Source organism: Salvia splendens, chromosome 6, assembly GCF_004379255.2.
Source record: "Salvia splendens isolate huo1 chromosome 6, SspV2, whole genome shotgun sequence".
In the NCBI taxonomy this organism is placed as follows: Eukaryota; Viridiplantae; Streptophyta; class Magnoliopsida; order Lamiales; family Lamiaceae; genus Salvia; species Salvia splendens.
The window spans coordinates 24,882,063-24,907,610 of NC_056037.1; the positions used below are offsets into that span (position 1 = coordinate 24,882,063).

Consider the following 25,548-nt stretch of genomic DNA (forward strand, 5'->3'; position numbering starts at 1 on the left):
AAAACTGGGGCTGTGGAAAAAAGGGGCAGGGCTATTGGGGACGTTATTGTGGACACTCTGAGCCACCACCTCCGTTGCCGGTAAACTGCGTCACTTCTTTCACTCGATTGATACCACAAAACATCGCTTTTCATTTCTATTACCTCTCTTGATCTTGCACATTCACCGCCTTTCATTCTCAGGTAACGCCAAGCTCAATTCCTTTGTTCTCTCATTCAATTACCTAAATGTATGATAATTGGGTATGAATTTACTTTGTGATTCGTTTCGTTTCGCTTTTGAAGGTGGAAATGGAACCTATGGACATTGTTGGCCGAACAAAAGAGGATGCTTCCCTTCCAAAAGGTTTCCCCTATCCAAATTTGCCCTAAATTTTTTTTATATGTATTCATGATTTCTATAAATAAAATTCGAAAAAAACATTTCTAAGCTCAGATAAGCGTTTTCCTATGTTCAAACGTTTGAAACAGACGCATAAGTTTGCAGCAATCGTCTTCACATTATGTAGGGTTAGTATTGTGATGCATGGAATCGGCAACAGTAGGATTAAGGAATAAACGCACAAGGTGACATGAATAACACGTGTGCATAAACGCATGCACACGAAGGGAACGCGGAGTAAATCAACACGTAGCCAGAGAAAGTAGTTAGCTATCAGTTAGTTAGGTTCATTTCAAGTTAGTTACAGTTAGCTCCGAGTTAGTTACGAGAGCTCACAACTATATAAGCTGAGCTTCTCTCATTTGTAACAATCTCTTATCTTGGAATTAATGCAAGTCATTTCTTCTCCCTACTCTTCTTCTTCTCTATCGAGTTCAATACGTATTGGTGCAATTCCGGTCGTCGTTTCAGTCATCGGTGACCCCAATTCCATACCAAGTGGTATCAGCCTACCCGATCCGACTCCTGTCATGGTGGACACTCGCTCCGGTGAGATGCGGCGTACAATGGCTGAATTCTCTACAAAACTTACTGAATCTGAGGAAGCGCGCGACCTCACTATGAAAGAGTTTCGAGAGGAGTTTCTAGCTCTTCAATTGCAACAAAACGAACTGATATCTCATTTTGTTCCACCGGCGAATGGTGCTGCAAACGCTCAATTTACTGGTGCTGGCGCTCAGCCTCGCCAACAATATTTTGCTACTCGTCAATCGAAGGTTGGCTTCCCTATTTTCAACGGAGAGGATTTACCTGGCTGGATTCTTCGTTGTGATCATTTCTTCGTGGTGGATCTGACGCCGGAAGAGGCGAAAGTGCATCTTGCGGTGATAAATTTCGAAGGCCGAGCACTTCAATGGTTCCAAAATTTGGCGAAATATCAGGATCGCGCGATGACTACGCCATGGCCGATATTTTTGAGAGCTCTAGAAGGTCGATTTGGTGATCAATTACTCGGAGATCCAATAACTGAGCTCCTCACTCTCAAGCAAACAGGTTCGTTTATTGACTACCATGACCGCTTTGAGTTGATGCTTGGTCGTGTGTCTTTATCTGAATCCTATGCTATTAGCCATTTCATTAATGGATTGAAACCGTATGTGCAAAAGGCTGTGCGAATGTTCATGCCGCAAACTTTAATACACGCTTATGCCTTAGCTAGACTTCAAGATCTATCTACTACTATTAAACATGTCATGCCTTCGAATTCTAAGAGATTTAATAGCAATGACTCTAGATCTACAACACATTCTACACCATTTGTAACACCCCGACTTTTTCTACTCTTTTTATTGTGTTCTTGAAAGGACCGTCGTTTGTACACTTGAAAATTTTTTCGACCTTGTTTCTTTTGTCGAGAGAATAATTTTACAATTTGGCTTTGGGCTATTAATTTTAAGAGTGTTGGGTCATCCAAATTTTCTTATTCTTTAACCAACTTAGCCAAACTCTACAATTTACATGTTGGGCCCAATTTCATCAAAGAACTTTAAGTTTCCAAGCCAATTCATTTTATTTGGAAACCACACTTTGAAGCCCAAGTTTTTTTCTTCTTCTTTCGTTCTTTCTTCTTCTTTCTTCCCATGACCGACGGTTTTCTTCATCCCCCCATGATCGACGGTTTTCTTCCACTCCCCACTTCCTCATCATTACCTACACCCTCCCCAAGCCCTCTAGCACCACTCACTACTTTCATTTGGCAAAAAAAAAAAGAGAGAAGAGTGAGGCAGCGGCGATGAGGAAGAGAAATGGCGACGTTAGAAGCGTGAGGGCTCCGGTTCAATCGAACGCAGCAACGTCAGTTCAGCGGCAACGATCCAGCAGTGGCGACGAACAGTGGCCCCCTTGCTGCGTTTTGAAAACTGAAACGAAAGAACATATTTTTGAAGGAGAACTTATCTTTCGGGGCGGTTCGGAGTTGGTTCGGGGCTGTTCGGAGATGTTTCAGGGGCTGCCGTGTCGTTTCGAGGTTGAATCGGTGAGGAACGATGGCTGTCCGAACAGCAAACAGACAATGCAGTGGCTACTTGCGAATGACGGCGACGCTGCGAGACCTTCGACTGCACAGCAGCGACGACGCAGCAGCGCCGAGCGTCTGTGGTGGACACGGGTGACGAATCGGAGTCAGCAGCGGCGACGTCGGCGGCGAACAGGCTGACCAACGGGCAGTAGCCGACGACGACCGATCTGGACCGTGAGTTGCAGAGTTTACAGTGATGGAACAAAACGAATTGATAGAGAGATGAGTGATGGTGGTCGAAAGAGGAAAGGGAGCGACGGCGGAGCAGCAACGTTCGTACAGCAGCGTCTCCCGGCTCTGTGCAGCAGCCAACAACAGCAACAACGTGCAGCAACGGGCCGAACAGCGATGGCACCGCTCGTCTGCTCGACGAATTCCGAACAGTAAGTTCCGACACGTTTTTGACCGACCAAATGAACTCCGATTTGACCAATTCTTTTTCCTGAGTAAACTTCATGATGTCTTCTATGTTGTGTGTAAATTTCAACCCTTTTGGATTAAAGATGAATTTTTGGTGAATTTTTGAAGTTAACTGCGCAACTCTGCCGAAAATGTTTTCTCGACCAGTAGGTTACGTGGTTGTTTTGACTGACCTAAAAGGGGTATTTGGACATGAAATTTTAACTGGAAGTCCTTTGATGAGTCTTCTGTATTGTGGTAAAGTTTTAGCCCCAACGGAAATCGGATGATTTTTAAATGATTTTTATAAAATCGTTGCGCAGTGCTGCCAGTTTTCAAATGAAATTATATATGTGATGAAGTGATAGGATATGCAAAGATGTATGTTATGATGTGATTTATGTGATTGGAAAATATGTTGATATATGTGCTATGTAAATTTTTAAAGGTGAAACATCGCTAGTGAATCGTGATCGCAAGGGAAAGAAAGTGTTTTCGGATTAAGCACTCGAGGTGGGCTTTCGAACTAAATACTTTCAAGAGCTTTAGTTTTAATATTTTGATTCGAGCATCATTTTATGTGACGAAATTCCTTTTAACTGAGATTGCAAGTATTATTAATTTTATTCGATGATGATGTGATTTATGTGCTTAAAGTGAAATGATTTAAGTGAAAGTGATGTTATGTGATATATGTGTTGATTTATCGAGTGATTTGTGATTTGCTCGACTTGTTGATGTGATGTGAGATGATGCTCGACCTTGACAGAGAAAAAATGATTTATGCTTCAAATATGTTTTTGAGGAAAATAAAGTTTCAAAGGGAATGTCATGCCATGCTTTTGTTTGAGAAATGCCTATCTGTTTGTTTAGCAAGGGAGTTGTCCCTACTAGACCTATTGAAATCGAATTCGGGTCTGCCTAGGAAGTGAGTTCCTACTCAGGCTAGTGTACACCACGTAGATCGTGCGCTATCTCTTCGAGTTGGCCGGTCTAGTGACTTTGAATGTGGCCGCATTCCTTGTCATGTATGTTGAGATTGTTGAGACGATGTTGTTGAGGTTGTTGAGATGATGATGTTGATGATTGCTTAGTGGGGAGTGAGTCTCTACTATGAGTTTAATCGAATTCGGGTCCTAGCAAGGGTGCGTCCCTGCTTGGGCTAGTGTACACGATGAGGACTGTGAGTCATCGAACGGGTTGGCCGGTTTTCGTGCTCGTGGAAAGTGGCCCCTTACACGGCACCCTAAAGAACAGATATGGCAGTTTCTTAAATAATCAAGGAGAAATGGTTGGTTTGAAATGATGAGGAAAAATGATTTGAGGATGAGTTGAAAGTTTGTGTTTGAAATATTTTTAGTGTCTCGGGCCTTTTCAAGTTAAAACCCCGAGGTCACTCAATAGTGGCATGATATACACAACTGTTATAAAAAAATTGTTTTGGCATTTGTTCACTGAGTGCATCAAGTACTCAGCCCTGCATGTGTTTTCCCTATGTGCAGGTTGAGCGGTGACGAGCGCGGTGGGTGTTGAGCATAAAAGTGAAGAATGTCTATCAAATGTTCAGAATATGTTGTGTCTTCATACATAGCATTATTCTACTCTCGAGACGCTTCCGCTATATATTGTTACTTTTGAGTTGTCGATTGTAGAGATACTCTGATTGTATTCGAGCTATTCCCAGTTGTTTCGAGCTATGGTCGAGTTGTGTTGTTTTCCCCTTTCTTCCCCGCTTCTTTAATCCTCCCCTAGTCGCGATCAACCGTGTTTTCTATCCTTAGGAAATGCGGGCGTGACAGAGTGGTATCAGAGCAATTTTTCCTTCCGCTCTGGACCCGAGAGTCTTTTTCAATCTTAGTCTAGACTTGTTTCACTAGACTAAAATGATAAGTAAAATAAAATAAAAATACGATACAATAATAATTGTGTATTGAAGGCTCAACATCCCGCTTCGCCACGCTCAAACAAGAAAGAGGTAATATATTTTTATGTGAAAGTTTTTATGAAAAAGTTTTGGAGAAAGGAAGACGAGAAAATTTTTGAGAAAGAAAGAGGAGAAAATTTTTATAAGAAGGAGGAAGTAGAATCTTTCCGTGAGGGATTGATTTCGAGTTGAGAAGAGTATTTTATGATGTTTGAGAAAAGATCAAGTTTTGATGAGAAATTTATGAGTTTGATTTCGAGTTTGAGTTTTAAAGTATGAAAGTGTTTTTGCTTTGGGATGTGAAAATGTTGTGTGCCATAATTGTTATCTTGAGGTAGAAATTTCGTTAAATGTGATAGTTGTTGATGTATGAGATAATGAAATGTGTTGCGACCTTAGAGTGCCTAAGGCGTAGGCCTAGTTGACCGCGCAAATAATAGTTGAAAACTTTACCATTGCTTTCCCGAGCAATGAAACGAACGAGAATCTGAAAGTTTGGGGTGAACCCCTAAATTGATCGAGGCACGACGAGACAAGGAGATCGAGAGTGCGAATGGAGGCCGGTGGACCATGAAACTTTTTCTTGGAATTGCGTGAAACTTTGGAGCAAGCTAGGTGCGAACCATTCGAAGGACGTAAGCAAATTTCGGGACGAAATTTTTGTTAAGGTGGGTAGATTGTAACACCCCGACTTTTTCTACTCTTTTTATTGTGTTCTTGAAAGGACCGTCGTTTGTACACTTGAAAATTTTTTCGACCTTGTTTCTTTTGTCGAGAGAATAATTTTACAATTTGGCTTTGGGCTATTAATTTTAAGAGTGTTGGGTCATCCAAATTTTCTTATTCTTTAACCAACTTAGCCAAACTCTACAATTTACATGTTGGGCCCAATTTCATCAAAGAACTTTAAGTTTCCAAGCCAATTCATTTTATTTGGAAACCACACTTTGAAGCCCAAGTTTTTTTCTTCTTCTTTCGTTCTTTCTTCTTCTTTCTTCCCATGACCGACGGTTTTCTTCATCCCCCCATGATCGACGGTTTTCTTCCACTCCCCACTTCCTCATCATTACCTACACCCTCCCCAAGCCCTCTAGCACCACTCACTACTTTCATTTGGCAAAAAAAAAAGAGAGAAGAGTGAGGCAGCGGCGATGAGGAAGAGAAATGGCGACGTTAGAAGCGTGAGGGCTCCGGTTCAATCGAACGCAGCAACGTCAGTTCAGCGGCAACGATCCAGCAGTGGCGACGAACAGTGGCCCCCTTGCTGCGTTTTGAAAACTGAAACGAAAGAACATATTTTTGAAGGAGAACTTATCTTTCGGGGCGGTTCGGAGTTGGTTCGGGGCTGTTCGGAGATGTTTCAGGGGCTGCCGTGTCGTTTCGAGGTTGAATCGGTGAGGAACGATGGCTGTCCGAACAGCAAACAGACAATGCAGTGGCTACTTGCGAATGACGGCGACGCTGCGAGACCTTCGACTGCACAGCAGCGACGACGCAGCAGCGCCGAGCGTCTGTGGTGGACACGGGTGACGAATCGGAGTCAGCAGCGGCGACGTCGGCGGCGAACAGGCTGACCAACGGGCAGTAGCCGACGACGACCGATCTGGACCGTGAGTTGCAGAGTTTACAGTGATGGAACAAAACGAATTGATAGAGAGATGAGTGATGGTGGTCGAAAGAGGAAAGGGAGCGACGGCGGAGCAGCAACGTTCGTACAGCAGCGTCTCCCGGCTCTGTGCAGCAGCCAACAACAGCAACAACGTGCAGCAACGGGCCGAACAGCGATGGCACCGCTCGTCTGCTCGACGAATTCCGAACAGTAAGTTCCGACACGTTTTTGACCGACCAAATGAACTCCGATTTGACCAATTCTTTTTCCTGAGTAAACTTCATGATGTCTTCTATGTTGTGTGTAAATTTCAACCTTTTTGGATTAAAGATGAATTTTTGGTGAATTTTTGAAGTTAACTGCGCAACTCTGCCGAAAATGTTTTCTCGACCAGTAGGTTACGTGGTTGTTTTGACTGACCTAAAAGGGGTATTTGGACATGAAATTTTAACTGGAAGTCCTTTGATGAGTCTTCTGTATTGTGGTAAAGTTTTAGCCCCAACGGAAATCGGATGATTTTTAAATGATTTTTATAAAATCGTTGCGCAGTGCTGCCAGTTTTCAAATGAAATTATATATGTGATGAAGTGATAGGATATGCAAAGATGTATGTTATGATGTGATTTATGTGATTGGAAAATATGTTGATATATGTGCTATGTAAATTTTTAAAGGTGAAACATCGCTAGTGAATCGTGATCGCAAGGGAAAGAAAGTGTTTTCGGATTAAGCACTCGAGGTGGGCTTTCGAACTAAATACTTTCAAGAGCTTTAGTTTTAATATTTTGATTCGAGCATCATTTTATGTGACGAAATTCCTTTTAACTGAGATTGCAAGTATTATTAATTTTATTCGATGATGATGTGATTTATGTGCTTAAAGTGAAATGATTTAAGTGAAAGTGATGTTATGTGATATATGTGTTGATTTATCGAGTGATTTGTGATTTGCTCGACTTGTTGATGTGATGTGAGATGATGCTCGACCTTGACAGAGAAAAAATGATTTATGCTTCAAATATGTTTTTGAGGAAAATAAAGTTTCAAAGGGAATGTCATGCCATGCTTTTGTTTGAGAAATGCCTATCTGTTTGTTTAGCAAGGGAGTTGTCCCTACTAGACCTATTGAAATCGAATTCGGGTCTGCCTAGGAAGTGAGTTCCTACTCAGGCTAGTGTACACCACGTAGATCGTGCGCTATCTCTTCGAGTTGGCCGGTCTAGTGACTTTGAATGTGGCCGCATTCCTTGTCATGTATGTTGAGATTGTTGAGACGATGTTGTTGAGGTTGTTGAGATGATGATGTTGATGATTGCTTAGTGGGGAGTGAGTCTCTACTATGAGTTTAATCGAATTCGGGTCCTAGCAAGGGTGCGTCCCTGCTTGGGCTAGTGTACACGATGAGGACTGTGAGTCATCGAACGGGTTGGCCGGTTTTCGTGCTCGTGGAAAGTGGCCCCTTACACGGCACCCTAAAGAACAGATATGGCAGTTTCTTAAATAATCAAGGAGAAATGGTTGGTTTGAAATGATGAGGAAAAATGATTTGAGGATGAGTTGAAAGTTTGTGTTTGAAATATTTTTAGTGTCTCGGGCCTTTTCAAGTTAAAACCCCGAGGTCACTCAATAGTGGCATGATATACACAACTGTTATAAAAAAATTGTTTTGGCATTTGTTCACTGAGTGCATCAAGTACTCAGCCCTGCATGTGTTTTCCCTATGTGCAGGTTGAGCGGTGACGAGCGCGGTGGGTGTTGAGCATAAAAGTGAAGAATGTCTATCAAATGTTCAGAATATGTTGTGTCTTCATACATAGCATTATTCTACTCTCGAGACGCTTCCGCTATATATTGTTACTTTTGAGTTGTCGATTGTAGAGATACTCTGATTGTATTCGAGCTATTCCCAGTTGTTTCGAGCTATGGTCGAGTTGTGTTGTTTTCCCCTTTCTTCCCCGCTTCTTTAATCCTCCCCTAGTCGCGATCAACCGTGTTTTCTATCCTTAGGAAATGCGGGCGTGACACCATTACTTCCCATACCTACTATGCCTACTGTTAAAACTAGGCGTTATTAACTGAGGAAGAAATGGCCGATAAACGGGCTAGAGGAGTGTGCTATGGCTGTGATGAAAAGTTTGAGAGAGGACATCGCTGTGCTAGGAAGCAATTATACTTACTGGAAATAGATGATGGAGTGAGAGACTTCAGTATTGATGATGAGATTCTGGACGAGAAAGTTAAGGAGGATGAAAATCCCCTGATCTCAATCCATGCTATAAATGGCTCTCCTTCCAGAGGCTTTCGTACTATGCACGTCACTGGCCGTGTAGGTAAGAGAGCTATCCACATTCTTATTGATTCAGGCAGTACTCACAACTTCTTAGATTTACATTTGGCAAATAAATTGGGACTCCAGCTTACTCCAGTAAATCCAGTGATGATTGATGTTGCGGATGGTAATCGGTTTGAGTGTAAATCTATGTGCAAGGGAATGCGTTGGTTGTTGAGAGGTACTCCTATTGTAACAGATGTTCTTCTACTTCCTTTGGGAAGTTGTGATATGGTGCTAGGAATACAATGGTTGGAAACATTGGGAGTTATACAGTGGGATTTCAAGAATTTAACAATGGACTTCACCTTAAATGGTCGAAGACATTTGGTGAGAGGAGGCCAGAAAGAGCTAACAGTTCACACAATTTCAGAAAGGGAAATGAATAAACTTCTTACTCACAATGATGGGATTCAATTGTGTTGTATACAAGTCAATAATGAAGGGAATACTACTCTACTTTCTTTGTAGAAAACGGATGAATCTGAACTGCCAACTCCTACCAATGTTAAGCTGCTTTTGGAAGATCAGAAGGCTATCTTTGCTGAGCCTAAGTCCCTACCTCCCTTGAGATCTCATAACCATAAAATCACTCTCATACCGGGCTCTTCACCTGTGAATTCAAGACCTTACAGACATTCTGCTATACAGAAAAGTGTGATAGAGAAGCAAGTATCTGATTTACTTAAACAAGGATTTATTCAGCCAAGTTCTAGTCCGTTTTCATCCCCAGTGGTCTTAGTGAAGAAGAAAGATGGTACGTGGAGAATGTGTGTGGATTATAGACATTTGAATAAGATCACTATCAAAGACAAGTACCCCATCCCTCTCATTGATGAATTACTTGAAGAATTGAAAGGAGCCACGGTTTTCTCTAAAATTGAAGCTGAGGACATCCCTAAAACCGCTTTTCGTACACATGATGGCCACTATGAGTTCGCGGTCATGCCTTTTGGACTCACCAACGCACCAGCCACATTTCAAAGCTTAATGAATGATGTGTTTCGACCTTTCTTGAGGAAGTTTGTGCTTGTGTTTTTTGATGACATACTGATATAGCACTGATTTGGATGCTCATTTGAACCATTTGAAATTGGTTTTCCAGAAATTACATGAGTATACTCTCTTTGCTAAAGAGAGTAAATGTCAGTTCGCTAAAGGAAAAGTGGAATATCTGGGTCACATTATCTCTGCTGAGGGTGTTGCCACTGACCCTAAGAAACTTCAAGCCATGAAAAATTGGCCTACACCAACTGATGTTTCAAAACTCAGAGGATTTCTTGGACTTACGGGCTATTACAGAAAATTTATCAAAGGATATGGTATTATTTGTAGACCTTTGACTGATTTACTCAAGAAAGATGTCTTTTGTTGGGATGAAACAGCAGAGGCAACCTTCATAGAGTTGAAGAAGGCTATGCTATCCCCTCCAGTGTTAGCATTGCCTGATTTCTCATTACCTTTTGTGGTGGAGACCGATGCATCCAGCTACGACATATGTGCTGTTTTGATGCAAAACAACCATCACATTGCCTTCATTAGCAAAACACTCTCCCCAAAGAACAGAGCTCTTTCAGTATATGATAAAGAATTGTTGGCTATTGTATTTTTTGTCACACATTGGAGCCATTATCTGAGTATCCACCCCTTTGAGGTTAGAACAGATCATAAGACCTTGAGTCATCTATTGAAGCAAAAGCTATCAACCCCAACTCAGCTCAGTTGGTTGTCAAAGTTAATGGCTTTTGATTTTGAAATCACATACAAAAAGGGAGTTGAGAATGTAGTGGCTGATGCTCTCTCCTGGATGCATTCATCTGAGATTTTTTGTATGGCTTTAACTACTACTTCCACTGATATATACCATCTGCTTCAAGCTACGTGGGAATCTGATTCACAGTTAAAGAAAGTGATCACCGAGCTACAGCAGAATCCTGATGCTCCCTCTAAGTTCTCTTGGATTGGCAATCAATTGAGAAGGAAAGGCCGGCTGGTAGTGGGTAATGATCAGGAATTGAGACTCAAGATTATCCAACTTTTTCATAGTTCAAGTGCAGGAAGTCACTCAGGAGTGTTAGCCACCTATAAAAGACTTTTTCTTTATTCTATTGGGTGAATATGGAGAAGTACATTAGGAATTTCATTCGGGAATGTGACATTTGCCAGCGCTATAAGTATCACAACAGTGCTTCTCCCGGCCTCTTACAACCACTGCCTATTCCAGAAGAAGCGTGGTCTCAAATTAGCTTGGACTTTATCGAAGGCCTTCCCCTTTCTCATGGGAAGTCCACCATTTTGGTTGTTGTGGATCGCCTCACCAAATATGCCCACTTCATGTCTCTAACACATCCTTATTCGGCCCTCACGGTGACTCAAGCTTTCCTAGACCATGTCTTCAAGCTCCATGGGTTACCAAGCATACTTCTCAGTGATCGAGACAAGGTGTTTATGAGCAACTTTTGGTCTGATTTCTTCAAGCTTTAAGGCGTCGAATTGCACATGTCTACAGCTTATCATCCACAATCGAATGGGCAAACAGAGGTAGTAAATCGCTGCCTTGAAACTTATCTTCGTTGCATGTGTGGGGATCAACCAACTGATTGGAGTAAATGGCTTAGTTTGGCAAAATTTTGGTACAACACCTCCTTCCATTCGGCTATCCAAACCACTCCTTTTGAAGCCCTATATGGATATCCTCCACCTATCCACATCCCTTACTTCAAAGGCGATTCCTCAGTCCATGATGTGAATGAAAGTTTGCTGGCTCGGGAAGCAATGTTGGAGGTCCTTAAACATCATTTGGGACGTGTCCAGAAACGAATGAAGCAACAACATGATAAGCATAGGTCCGATCGCAAATTTGCCTTGGGGGATTGGGTTTACTTAAGATTGCAGCCATATCGCCAAAATACTCTACGTGATCGGCAATTCCATAAACTGAGCCCCAGATACTTCGGCCCTTTCAAAGTTATTGACAAATATGGTGAAGTGGCGTATAAACTCTCCTTGCCAGCCGATTCGAAGATACACCCTGTTTTCCATGTATCTCAATTAAAGAAGAAGATGGACCTTTGTCACAGCTTCATGGCACACTGCCGGAGGTAGGAAACTCAACCTTCCTTGAACCAGTTCAAATCCTTGAACGCCGATTGGTTAAACACGGCAACAAACCGGCGACTCAAGTCTTAATTCATTGGGCAAACTCCTTTTCCGAAGATGCTACATGGGAATTCCTTCTTGATATTCAAGAACGCTACCCGCATTTTAAACCTCGAGGTCAAGGTTAATTGAAGGAGGGGAGATTTGATGCATGGAATCGGAAACAATAGGATTAAGGAATAAACGCACAAGGTGACATGAATAACACGTGTGCATAAACGCATGCACACGAAGGGAACGCGGAGTAAATCAACACGTGACGTGAGAAAGTAGTTAGCTATCAGTTAGTTAGGTTCATTTCAAGTTAGTTACAGTTAGTTCCGAGTTAGTTACGAGAGCTCACAGCTATATAAGCTGAGCTTCCCTAATTTGTAACAATCTTTTATCTTGGAATTAATGCAAGTCATTTCTTCTCCCTACTCTTCTTCTCCTCTATCGAGTTCAATACGTATTGGTGCAATTCCGGTCGTCGTTTCAGTCATCTGTGACCCCGATTCCGTACCATATTGCCCCATTTTTTCTAGAGAGATTTCGGAAAAAAATGATTAAATTCGCTGATCTTTCGTAATTTGGGATTAAATTCGTTACCTTTCGGAACATGGGATCGAGGCAGACGAATAATAAGAAAAAAGAAGATAAAAAAGCAAAATCCCTTAATCCTAAATTTCGAAAGGTTAGCGAATTTAATATCTTTTTGTGAAGTATCTCGTTTTTTATATGGGTCAGCTGTGCCTTGCATTGTTCATTAGTATGCTTTCTTGAGCTTCGCCTGTGGCTGATAGCAGTCACACGCCTAGTTCTGTCATCGTAGACGGCGAAATTTGTGTTGAATCAAATCATATGTGCAGTTTGTATAATTGGATATCGTTATGCCCTCCTACATCTATGCGGGGTGATTTGAATTTCTAACAGAAAGCTGTCTAGAGACGATGAATTCCATACATATCGTATTACAGAATGCTACTCTTATTACTGCTTTGAAACTGAAATGGCAAAAACCTTGTAATTATGATTATAATGTTAACATGGGAGTAATATTTTTCTTTGCAATAGGACACATTTTGGGATAATTCATTTTTGAAATTGGACTCTAGTAAGGTCTTTAATATAGAAGGATTGCTGATATTGTGGGTAGGTGCCGCTCCATGGATTTTGGTTTTCAGCAACAATCTTCTTGTTAGTTTGTTTCTGAGCAAACAAATGAATGTGTATGGACTCAGTCAATTTTACAGGGAGTCAGTCATTTATTTGCTTGTAAATAACAACGATAATTTGTTTTCAGCGACAATGACAAAAATCATCAAGGAGATGCTACCTCCAGATGTTAGTGTTGCTAGAGATACTCAAGATCTTTTAATTGAGTGCTATGTAGGTGTGTAACCTGGACTCGTTCTTATTTATCTTGTATTTTGTAGATCAGGACGACTTTCGCAGTTATATTATCAGTAACTGTCTCTTTAACTTTTCATTATGATCACAGTAGTCTGATTCTGCATGCTATCAGTTTATGAATGATATTACTGTTCATGTCTATGTAATTCTTTTATATAGTATTTACAAACATAAAACTCTGATGATGGGCATTTAGAAAGTTTTAGTTATTATTGTTGCCTGTATAATTACTTGATTAGCTTGGGAACTAACTAATTCTTATTTTAGTTGACTCGGCCTATTTGTACCCAAGTCCACGAATTTGTTCCTAACAGTACTTACTTATTGTGAATCGAGAGGTTCATTGGTTAATTAACCTTTGGCTGTTGCTCACACATTTAGACGGCATTTGCTTTGTGTGATAGTATATATTAATAAAAATAATCCAAGTTAATCTGCTGTTCACTTTGATGGATTGATTAAATTTTAGCTTGATTGACCAACTTATCATTTAAGTACTCAATCCTATATTTAATCAATTTATCCATCACTAGTAAATGCCCCCTTATGATTTAACAACAGTGAGGCTTTGTCATAATAGTGGATAGTGTTTTATGTTTTCTGTTATCTCATGGATATTATCCAATATGGCTTACTGATTATTGTTGATAACAACAACATTGCACTCTTACCTTTGCCCAGATAAGATGGAATTGATTTGATAGTAGGAGTATTATTTTCAATTCTGTCCTGTCTTGTGAAATCTCCATGACTGATCTTAGCATGAGGTTCCACTTTCATCACTGATGCTAAAATGAATATAATGTTTTTTCTTCTTGCAGAGTTTATCAATCTTATTTCGTCTGAATCCAATGAAGTCTGTAACAGAGAAGATAAAAGAACAATTGCACCAGAACATGTGCTCAAGGCCTTAGAGGTTTCTGTTCCTTCTCACAATAATGTTCTTTTTCACTCTCTTTCTTTCATATCATACATATGAAAATGTTTTAAGTTTCCTTTTTACTGGAAGTATTTATAGCAATTTGTTTTTTAAATTCGTAATGATTGTGGAATTCGGTGTTTTTTTGGTGAAATGTTTTTGGGCTGATAAATTGTTTACTTTCGATTAACTTATGAGCATATAGAAAAAAACTAGCTTTATTATATTTTCAAAGTTTCCATCGCTCTGAATACAAAATGTGCATCAACAAAATATATACTGATGCAATTGCACAACCCAAAAATAGCACCATGAGAGGAAATTGAGACATGTTACTTCTGTTACTTGATTGTAAGGTGTACTGATGCTAATTAATAATGTTCCGTTGCAGAAAACTGTCTGCACAAACAAATGGTATTGTAACTTAAGCAATGGTAGTCAATTCTTAGTAGGATCAACATCATGTTTCTTATAAAATTTGACTGCACTGTTAGAATATGGATATCCAGCGGTCTATACATAGTATGAGTTTAGTTTTTTTTTTATTATATTTTTAAATTTTTTTATGTGTGCTTCCTTCTGATTGTACAATTCATACTACCTTGTCACCGATTCGAGCATTCTAGTAGTGATAATTGTGTTTTCATAGTCCTTTCATTTAATTTTGACCACCCAAGACATTGCTCTAGCTTCTGAACTTACGACTCTTGGAATCTATGATTCTATATTTTGCTTAGAGTCTCGACATTAACATTGGATCTTGGTATACTCTGTGGTGCTTATTTATAACCCCCAAATTCAGTCCAATGTTATTAAAAATCTGCCATGACACTGACATGACGCTTTCATGGCGGATTTTTAAAAAAATTCCTTTGCCATGACCATTTTGTGGCAGATTTGATGGCGGGCGCCAAGGGAATGGCACCATGGTGTTTATGGTGGCAACTGGCTTAGCCCAAAACCCGACCCATTAATGTTAGTTGTCACTAGGAATTCTTTTTCTAAGAACTTATTTATTTTTGCTTTAGAACTATACAGTCCTAGGAAATTTCTTGGTGGTAGTAATAGGAAATCAAGGTTTTGATTAGTTTGGAGTACTGTAAATTCACATTTTAAGATACTCCACAATAGTATATTTTACATGTGAATATAGCATGATATGGTTCAACTGACCAGCTAGGCAGTTTTCCGTGATATCTCTTTTTTTATGTTGGATGTTCCATTTGTCCTTGTTGCAGTGATGTATTATTCTCTTTCGATTTGATGAAGTGTGAAATAAGGAGGTTGCTTTAAATTGACTTGATCATTTGTGGGATGCTGCTCCATATTTCTGAAGCAGTTTTTATAGCTGCAATTAAATCTAGTTTGGTGCTCTAGTTGAATTAAGTTTGACTTGATTGTCAAACTAAATATACATGTAGAATTTATATTTGTTTCGTTTAGTTGTTAATGGATACTTTCTGGAACTTTGGTTTCAGGTTCTTGGATTTGGGGAGTATATTATGCTGCGTATGAGCAGCACAGGCTTGAGACAGTGGTAAACACTACACTCTCTCCCTTTCTTTCGATTAGGTTCACATGCAGAAGCACACGCACTGCAGGTCACACACAATACTTCATGTGTTTGTTTGTTTCATATGATAAGAAGATAGAGATATTCATGATCCAATGGTTCAAAATAGTTCCTAGTTTATAATCTAAGAGCGGTTTGTAGAATAACTCATCTCTATATGTATATGGAGAAGTTTAATACATCCGAGCAAACATAGCATTCATATTTCATATAGTAACAGACATTGTAGTCGTACATATAAGGTCTGTCTTATCACATCATATTGCCTAGTATAATGCCTTGATATTCTTCCTATGTCTCTTCAAGACTTGTAGAATCAAAATGTTTGTGGGGGATAGAGTGACGCAACTTGAACGTAGATATGCTATAGAAAAATGTATCATGCTTTGTTTCCTTACCTCTACTTAGCTAGTGTTCATCAACCACATAATACTCGACGGCTTTTAAAGTAAATAGCACGGTAACCAACTGTGGATGGGTACAGGACACCATGAGAAGTGGGAAATGGAGCAACGGAGCTGAAATGACTGAAGAAGAAGCATTGGCAGAGCAGCAGAGGATGTTTGCTGAGGCACGTGCTCGGATGAATGGAGGTGGCTGGGGTTCCAAGCAGTCGGACCCCGAGACCCAACCAAGTGCAGGCAGCAACTCATTTACTTTATCAACCATTTAGTAGGCTAGGTACAAAATGCTCGTGGGAATAATGTTGTGGCTCAGTTTAAGTTAAGAACGCATATTAGTGTATCTACACACGGATTTATTTGTAATTAAAATTGTTTCTTAAGATTTTCAATATCAATGTGAGGTTTAGTTAGCATAATACTGTAGACAAAAAATAATAATAGTAATATTCCAAAAAATGCAATTCAAATCCTCTATTGCATTTTTTATTAGGGAAGTGGAGTGGTGAGGTTTGATCTTTAGACTTTTATATTTACAGAGATGACTGGAGTTCTTGGAATCAAGACTTTAGTATTTAGTGTTTATTTAAAGAATACATTATCACATTTTGTCAAATTTTAACTCTACGAATGGCCACATATTTTTCTTCCGTCCAAGCAAGATAGAAAATGCACACCAAGTACACTATCAATTTCATCCCTAATTATAGTGGGAACTAGAGATGCCAGAGGTTTACGGTTTGGGCGGTTAACTATAAAACCGTAATCGGCGGTTACAGTTCCGAATCGGAACCGTGAGATTTAAATGGAACCGAAGCCATCAATTTTGGAATTGTGGGCCGGTTAATGTTCAAAAATTCTGAAACCGTGCCAGAACCGCCGGTTCTGGGCGGTTTCAAACCAGAACCACGAAAAACAGTCAGAATATTGTGAAACAAAGCTGGAACCGCAAAATATCATCGGAAAGCGGTGGTTCAGAACCGTGAAAAATCAACTACCGGTTCGGAACCAAACCGAAACCAAAACCGAAACCGTAACCACGAAATACTCTCGCGGTTCGGTTCCAGTTCAGCAATTTCTAAAACCAAAACTGGCGATTTCGAAACGTGGGCATCTCTAGTGGGAACACATGAAGAGTTGATAATTTTAATAGGACTGTAGTCCAGAGCATTTGTCCTAGTGGCAAGGAGCTTAGACATTATTGTGTGAGGTGCTGAGTTCGAGCCTTCTTGACATCAGTTGTAATTTCCTCCTTCGTGATTTTTATTTTCGTAAACTTGGGTTGCAGATATCAGGAAAAACCAATTTGAACCGACACTTGAATGAATATTTCCCCACAAATGACAGGATGCTTGCCAAAGTGGATGATATCAATAAACTACTCCCTTTGTCCCGGTTTAAGTAAGACGTTTTATTTTTTAGTACGTTCCAAACTTAAGTTAGAAGTTTCATTTGAGTTATTAAGATAATTAAAGGAGGAATTAAATATCTACTTATATACCGTAGAATCTGAGTTTGATAGACCAATCATTTGGATTTGTAATGAACCCAATGAAACATCGAAAAAGAGTTTAGTCCGAGTAAATAAAATATAGTTACTATGACAGTAGGATTTCAATTAATTTAATCCATCAACGAGTTCAAAAATAGTGACATTAGTCAAAAGAGTGTCACTCAAGGAATTTCCAACTCATATTAATTTCGCAATCCCAAGGAACTGCCTTGGCCAAGTTTGGCCCACAAGAAAGTGAAACAACAAGACCAGCTTTCTCCCTTTTGCTTCAAAACCTCATCTTTCCTTGTTTTATTTTCGGCAGTGGGAGCATCTTTATCCTCTCCTTTTCTGACTCTTGTTCAAACAAGTCTGCTAAATGAAACACAAAAACACTAAAGCAAACTATTATATTGTGTAAACATTGGCGAATTTTTTATGGTAATAAATGCAGGTAATAAATATAGATCACGACACAGAAAGTTACGTGGTTCGATTTACTGAGGTAAATCTACGTCCACGGGAAGAAAGGAGGGCAAATTTGTATTGCTTGATCTGGATTACAGCTTACAATACTAACTTGCTATATGAGATTCGATATCTAGAGAGCTTCACCCTTGTCTATCTGATCTAAGTTCTATTTATACATTTGAACCAAGATCGTGGCTTGCAGGTTGACAACTGCTTCATACCACTAGATAGATCGTGGGTGTAGTGGAGGTCGTGGAGGTCCTGCATGGGTCCACTATCTCCTTGTTCGGTCGAATACTGAGACCGAACTGCTGAACTTTGCCGATCAGCTTTTGCCGATCTGAGAGTAGAGCTTGATTGGTTCTTTTGCCGATCTGAGAGTAGAGCTTGATTGGTTGGCTTTTACCGAGCTGTAGGCTGCGACCGAACTCTTTGGTTGTGCCGAACCGAACTGAACTCTTTGGTCGTGCCGAACTGATACTCTTTCTTGGGTTTTGGGCTAATGGGTCGTCACTGCTATTGGGCTCGCCATTAGGGTTTAGTTGTTTAGTTCGTACCCCATCACTACCCCCCCGAAAAGCGAAGTGAATCACTTCGGCATTTTGGATGAGTGTAAGGGGGAGGCTGACGTCAGGGGACGTGCCATGCGCGTGTCTGCATTAAATGCGATAGCAAATCCGGCCGTTGAATCCAGAAAAAGGGGGATTTGAAACGGCGCTACGGATTTGAAATGCCTCTGTGAATCTGATAAATATTACCATTTTCCATCATTGGAACACTTTTGCTATTGTTTCTTCTGCATTCTCTCTCTTTTGCGCAAAATTTCCTTCCGCTCCTTCAAGAATTTCTTCAGAACTTCTTCAGACTTTCAAAGAGTAAGAATCATGTCTTCTTCTTCTTCTTCTGAGTCAGGTAGCGGTAGGAAAGGGGGTAAGGGATCTTCTAGCCGGAAAGAGTCCGGGGAGAAGACCGTAGAATACTTTCACAGCATCTTGAGTAAGGACACTGTGATATCCCTACACGGAAAATATCTTCTTCCCGGGGGGAAGGTGGTGATTCCCGACGACGATCATAGGGCTAACTCGCCGCCGGAGGGTTATGCCACCGTTTACGAAGCCTGCTTAGAATGCGGGCTTCGTTTCCCTCTTCCCCCACCTTTTGTAGAGCTTCTTGATTTTTTCCAACTCCCTTTAGGTCAGGTGACTCTGAATTCTTGGAGGCACTTATCGGCCTTTGCTGCCGAACTGCGTAGGCTAGATAAGGATCTGTCTCTGAGGGCAATCCTTAATTTCTTCCAGTTTAAGAGGAAGGGATCTTGGTTTTACTTGATCCCTTTACAGCCCTTTAGAGCCTTTTGTAAAACCAAATGGCCGAAATGGCAAAATCGTTTCTTTTTTTATAATAGGACTTCGGCTTCGGACTTTTCCTGGAGAGGGCCGAAGTCCGTTATTCCTCATCCTCGGGTAGAACCGTTGGACGAGCTCGAGGCCGAGCTCAATAAGATTCCCATGATTAGGAAGCAGTACTTGGAGTCTGAGCTCGTCAAGGGCGACTTCGTGTTCGACTCCTCGTCTTCGGACGACGAGACTGAGGGTGAGGATTTCTTTTTTATGCATTACTGCCTTGACGACGAAATCTAAACTTGTTTTCTTGCTTTTTGGGAGTGAACTTGCTAAACAAGCTCGGTCGCAAATCCTCCGAATCTAAGGAACCGGAGAGGCCGAAAACCACCAGCTCGGCGTCTGATGCCGAGAAGAATCCGAAGAGGCAAAAGACCTCTTCGGATCCAAAGAAGCCGGAGTCGACTTCGGCAAAGGGGAAGGCGAAGCTTCAGAAGCCCCCAAGAGCGCCAGAGAAAGACGTGGTCTTGGCGCCTCCTTCGGAACATATCTGTGAGCCCTTTTTATGGCCCACGGACTTCGCCGAGGTGAATTCTCTTCTTGATTTTCTGGCCTTGCTTTTTTCCTGTATTTTTTGTGGCCCCTCGGTTGACTTTTTCCTTTTTCCATTTTCAGAGGAACGATATGCTCAGCAAGCTCGTCGCAGTTGAACTCTCTAAAGCGTCCAGCGACTATGCTGAGATGCAGAGGAAGTTGACTGCTGCTCGTCACCAGGCCGAACAGGCTAGGGCAGACTTTGAGAAGGCAAGGGCTGCTAGGATCTCGGCTCAGGATGAGGCACAGCGGGCAAAAAACGAGCTCATTATCCAGAGAGAGCAGTCGAAACAGAGGGAGGCTGCTGCCGTGGTTGCCCAAGGGGAGGCTCTCCGTGCTTTCACGGAGAAACTCTTTTTGAGCAATCAATTTTCGGCCTTTGTCGGTGATCTGCTGAAACTGATGACCGATAATGCTGAGCAGGGACCCGAAGTCGTCCTGCCGCTGTATGGCCGAGAAATTGCAGCTCGTCTCCAGAGTCTGCCGCTCCTTGACGAGCTCGCGTCTTCCTCGGTCCTGCTTTCTGCTGACCGAGTCCGTAATTGCCGAGCTGACCGGGACGAGAACATGGAGGCCATCTTTGCCTCCTTGGGACCTGTTTCACCCGCTCCAATTTTCCAAGGAGAGGGTGAGCAGGAAAACGAGGCCGGCAAGGAGACCGAGCAGCCGGATCGGCAGACCGGCGACGGGCAAGCCGAGCAGGAGGTGCAGCAGATCGGCTATGGGGGCGCCGAGCAGGCTGGGGGGAGTAGGGAGGCTGAGGCTGAAGCCGAGGTGGACAAGGAGGGAGAAGCTGAAACCCGGAGGGGAGCCGGAGATGAAACTGGCGGAGTATGATTTCGTCTCCCTTCTCTTAGTTTAGTTTCTTTCTTCCTTCTTGTAAAATGGCCTTGAAGCCCTCCTTGTGTAAAAAAATTTTTTTCTTATGAATGAAAAAATTTTCTTTCTACACTCGTGTCTTCGTATAGCTTTTCTTGATCTCTTTTACTCCTGTTGTGGTTTACTGCCTGCTCGGTAAGCTGAAATGCCGAACTGACCTAGCTGCTTTGTATTCTTTAACTCTAAGGAGCTGGAGGTACTTCACTGGAAGCGGCTATACTCTTCGGCTTTAAACGAAGCTGAGAAAAAAGCCATAGAGGACCAGATGAAGTATGACGAACTCTTGGCTCGTTCAGTGGAGCTGGAGTCCGACAATAAGGACTTAGAGTCCATAAGGAAGGATCTGGAGGCCGAGCTGGATATTGTCGTCGCTGAGAGGACTGCATATGAGGATTTCATCTGCGGACGCGGGGGAATGAGCATATCTGAAGTTCAGAATCAAGTTGATGAACTGTGGGAGGAGCTTCATGTACTCCGGAGGAACAATGCGCTGGAGAGCTCGGCTTGCCAACAAGTTGTGAAATCATTGCGGCGCTGGGCTTCTCGGTACGACATCATTCTTTCCCGGCGTCCTTCAATCGAGAGATTCCTTAGGCATTTCCCGCCAACAGATGCTCACACTCCAGCTCAAACCTCTGATCCACTTGCTCAAAATCCTACTCCAAATCAGCAATGAACTCAGGAGCAACCGGAAACGTCAAGACGAGAACGGACTCAGGAGCAACCGGAAACGTCAAGACAAGGACGGACTGAAGTTCGTAGAGGAGCTGTGATTATGAGTGAGCAAGATCAACAAATGCTTCGTGAAGAGACTCTTCGCCGCCGAGGTGCCAGAACTTCCCGGACTCAGGGAAGAGGCGGTAGGTCGATCAGAGCATCTCGTCGACCTGCTTATTCTTCAGCTGCCCGGAACGCCCGAACTCGGCTTCACGAGGATTTTTTGAATAGGTGGCTCAACTTTAGCAACCGTGGACAGTAGAATAGTCCTTTGTAATAGCGTAACGCCTTCTCGTAGGGCAGCGGAGTTGTATGCCGAACAAGACTTAATAAATGAAAATTTTTTTCATTTCGCTTCTATCACTGCGTACTTACAGTTCAGCGATTTTATTTCGCTTCTATCACTGCGTACTTACAGTTCAGCGATTTTTTATTTCATTTATTGTACTCGTCCTCGGTCTTATGAAGTAAACTTCTTTGACCGGACTCGTCCTCGGTCTTATGAAGTAAACTTCTTTGACCGGACTCGTCTTTGGTCTTATGAAGTGAACTTCTTTGACCGGACTCGTCCTTGGTCTTATGAAGTAAACTTCTTTGACCGGACTTAGTCCTCGGTCTTATGAAATAAACTTCTTTGACCGGACTCGTCCTCGGTCTTATGAAGTAAACTTCTTTGACCGGACTCGTCTTTGGTCTTATGAAGTAAACTTCTTTGACCGGACTCGTCTTTGGTCTTATGAAGTAAACTTCTTTGACCGGACTTGGTTTGTGTCCTAATTTGGCGAGTTTTATCGCTTGGATCGGACTTTCCCTTTGTTAACCGAAGTGGTCTTATGAAGTAAAATCTTCTTTGACCGGACTTGGTTTGTGTCCTAATTTGGCGAGTTTTATCGCTTGGATCGGACTTTCCCTTTGTTAACCGAAGTGGTCTTATGAAGTAAAATCTTCTTTGACCGGACTTGGTTTGTGTCCTAATTTGGCGAGTTTTATCGCTCGGATCGGACTTTCCCTTTGTCCTAATTTGGCGAGTTTTATCGCTCGGATCGGACTTTCCCTTTGTCCTAATTTGGCAAGTTTTATCGCTCGGATCGGACTTTCCCTTTTTGCAGTTCGTTTCAGACGAACTGCTTGTTTCTTAAGCTGAATTGTGGAGTCTTGTATCTTCCTGAGAAGCTTGGACTCACAATTGTCTTTAATACATGTTCTAAAAAGGGGATCAGCCTTTAAAGAACAAGATACATCAGTAACATTTGTAAGAGACGACACGCACATAGAGAGACAACGCACATAAAGACAAATAAAAAAGACGAAAAAGGTTTTAAACTTTTATAAAACGACAAGCATGAAAAACAAGTAAAAAACAAAGAAAGCACATACCCCTAGGACCGAACTAGACACAGGACTGACTGACCGGACTGTCTCTTACAAATGGAACTTCTTGAGGTTGGAAATGTGCCATGTTCGGGGTACTTGTTCTCCTGACATGTGAGTCAATTTATAAGACCCTTTGCCGAGGACTTCTGACACCCGATATGGACCTTCCCATGTGGGTTCGAGTTTGCCCAGCTTTTCTGCTCGGCTTACTTCATTGTTTCTCAAGACGAGATCTCCCACTTGAAATTGCAGCTTTTTCACCCTTTGGTTATAATACCGGGCTACTTGCTCCTTGTACTTGGCTGCTTTTATGCAGGCCAATTCTCTTCTTTCTTCGGCAAGATCTAGTTCGGCTCTCAGTCCGTCATCATTCAGCTCTGCTGAGAAATTAAGAGTTCGGGGACTGGGTATGCCGATCTCAACCGGAATCACGGCTTCAGTGCCGTACACCAGACTGTACGGAGTTTCACCGTTTGAGGTTTTTGGTGTAGTTCGGTAAGACCATAGGACTTGAGGAAGATTTTCTACCCATTGTCCTTTGGCTTGTTCTAACCGAGCTTTTAAACCTTTCACCAGAATACGGTTTGTTACTTCCGTTTGTCCGTTTGCTTGTGGGTGAGAGACCGAAGTGAACCGCTGTTGAATATTCAGCTCTTGGCACCAATTCTTGAATATCTTGTCGGTGAACTGAGTCCCATTATCCGAAATGAGGATATGGGGTATGCCAAATCGGCAAACTATGTTCTTCCAGACAAAATCCAATGCCTTCGAGCTCGTTATCGTAGCTAATGGTTCAGCCTCCACCCACTTCGTGAAGTAATCCACGGCAACGATAAGGAATTTCATTTGCCGAGGAGCTTGTGGTAGTGGTCCTACTATGTCTATGCCCCATTGCATAAAAGGCCAAGGGCTTTGCATAGCACATAGATCGGTCTGCGGCATCCTTGGGATATTTGCATGGATTTGGCACTTCGTACATGTCTTGACGAGCTGCACTGCTTCTTGTACCAAAGTTGGCCAATAATATCCCCATCTCAGAACTTTTTTAGCTAAAGCTCTAGCTCCGATGTGGCTACCGCAAGATCCTTCATGAACTTCTCTAAGGATGTAGTCCGTCTCTTCTGGTCCTACACATCGCAATAACGGTTGAAGGTAGGACTTTCTGTATAGGACTCCTTCATGAAGTTCATACCGAAGTGCTCGGCATGTGATTTTCCGAGCTTCTCTCTTATCCTCGGGCAGTTGTCCTTGATCTAGATACTGTAAGATCGGCGTCATCCAGTTCGGCGAGCTGGTTACTGAATGTACCTCAGCTTCATCAATGCTTCGGTGTAGTAATTCCTCCACCTTTGAGCTCGGATATGAGGCCAACTTACTTAAAGTATCTGCTCGGCTGTTTTCCGCTCTGGGAATGCGGATTATCCGAAAATAAGAGAAACTTCGGCTAATGCTTTGCGCTTTGTCCAAGTATTTTTTCATCCTCTCATCTCGGGCTTCACTTGTACCCAGCATGTGATTCACTATGACTTGTGAATCACAATGGATTTTGAGAGATTTGACAAATAGACTTTGCGCTAATTGAAGTCCGGCAAGGAGGGCTTCGTATTCGGCTTCGTTATTAGTAGTTGGGAATAAGAACCGAAGTGAATAAGTTACCTCGTGTCCGTCGGGAGCGATAAGTAGAATACCAGCTCCACTTCCCGTCTTATTCGAAGCTCCATCTACGAATCCACTCCAGCAGTCCGGCGGCTCTACTTCGGATTCCTGGGGCTGTGTTAGTTCGTCATTGGCAGGATTTTTCTGTTCGGCAATAACAGGGATTGCTTGATCGAACTTTGCCTCTGCAAGAAAATCTGCCAAGGCTTGTCCCTTGATGGCTTTCCGAGGTAGATATTCTATTGAGTGTTCTCCCAGCTCTATGGCCCACTTGGCAATTCTGCCTGATGCTTCAGGCTTAGTCAAAACTTGCCGAAGTGGAAGATCGGTTAAGACGCATACCTTGTGAGCATAGAAATATGGCCGCAGTCTCCTTGCTGCATTTACTAATGCCAGAGCAATTTTTTCCAGAGGTTGATACCTTGTTTCTGGACCTCTTAATGCTCGGCTTGTAAAGTAGATGGGAAGCTGCTTTAGGCCTTCTTCTCGTACAAGCACCGCGCTAATGGTTTGATCTGATGCCGCTAAGTATAAGAATATCACTTCGGCATCTGTTGGAGCAGAGAGAATAGGAAGCTCGGCTAAATAACTTTTGAGCTCGTCAAAAGCCTTTTTCTGCTCGACTCCCCACTCAAACTTTGGTGCCTTCTTCAACACATTGAAGAACGGCATTTGCTTTTCGGCTGCTTGGGAAAGGAATCTATTCAGTGCGGCTAGACATCCAGTTAGCCTTTGCACATCATGTATGGACTTCGGCGTTGCCATGTTCTGAACAACTTGAACTTTTAGCAGATTTGCCTTGAGTCCTTCCTTTGAAACCCAACAACCTAGAAACTTTCCCGAATCTACCAAAAAGGTACAT

At 42.0% G+C, this 25,548-nt stretch overlaps 1 pseudogene; it reads left to right on the forward strand.

Moving 5' to 3' along the window:
- The first annotated feature begins 290 nt into the window (after window positions 1-290).
- Window positions 291-16,584, forward strand: LOC121807206 (annotated as a pseudogene).
- Window positions 16,585-25,548: the final 8,964 nt, after the last annotated feature.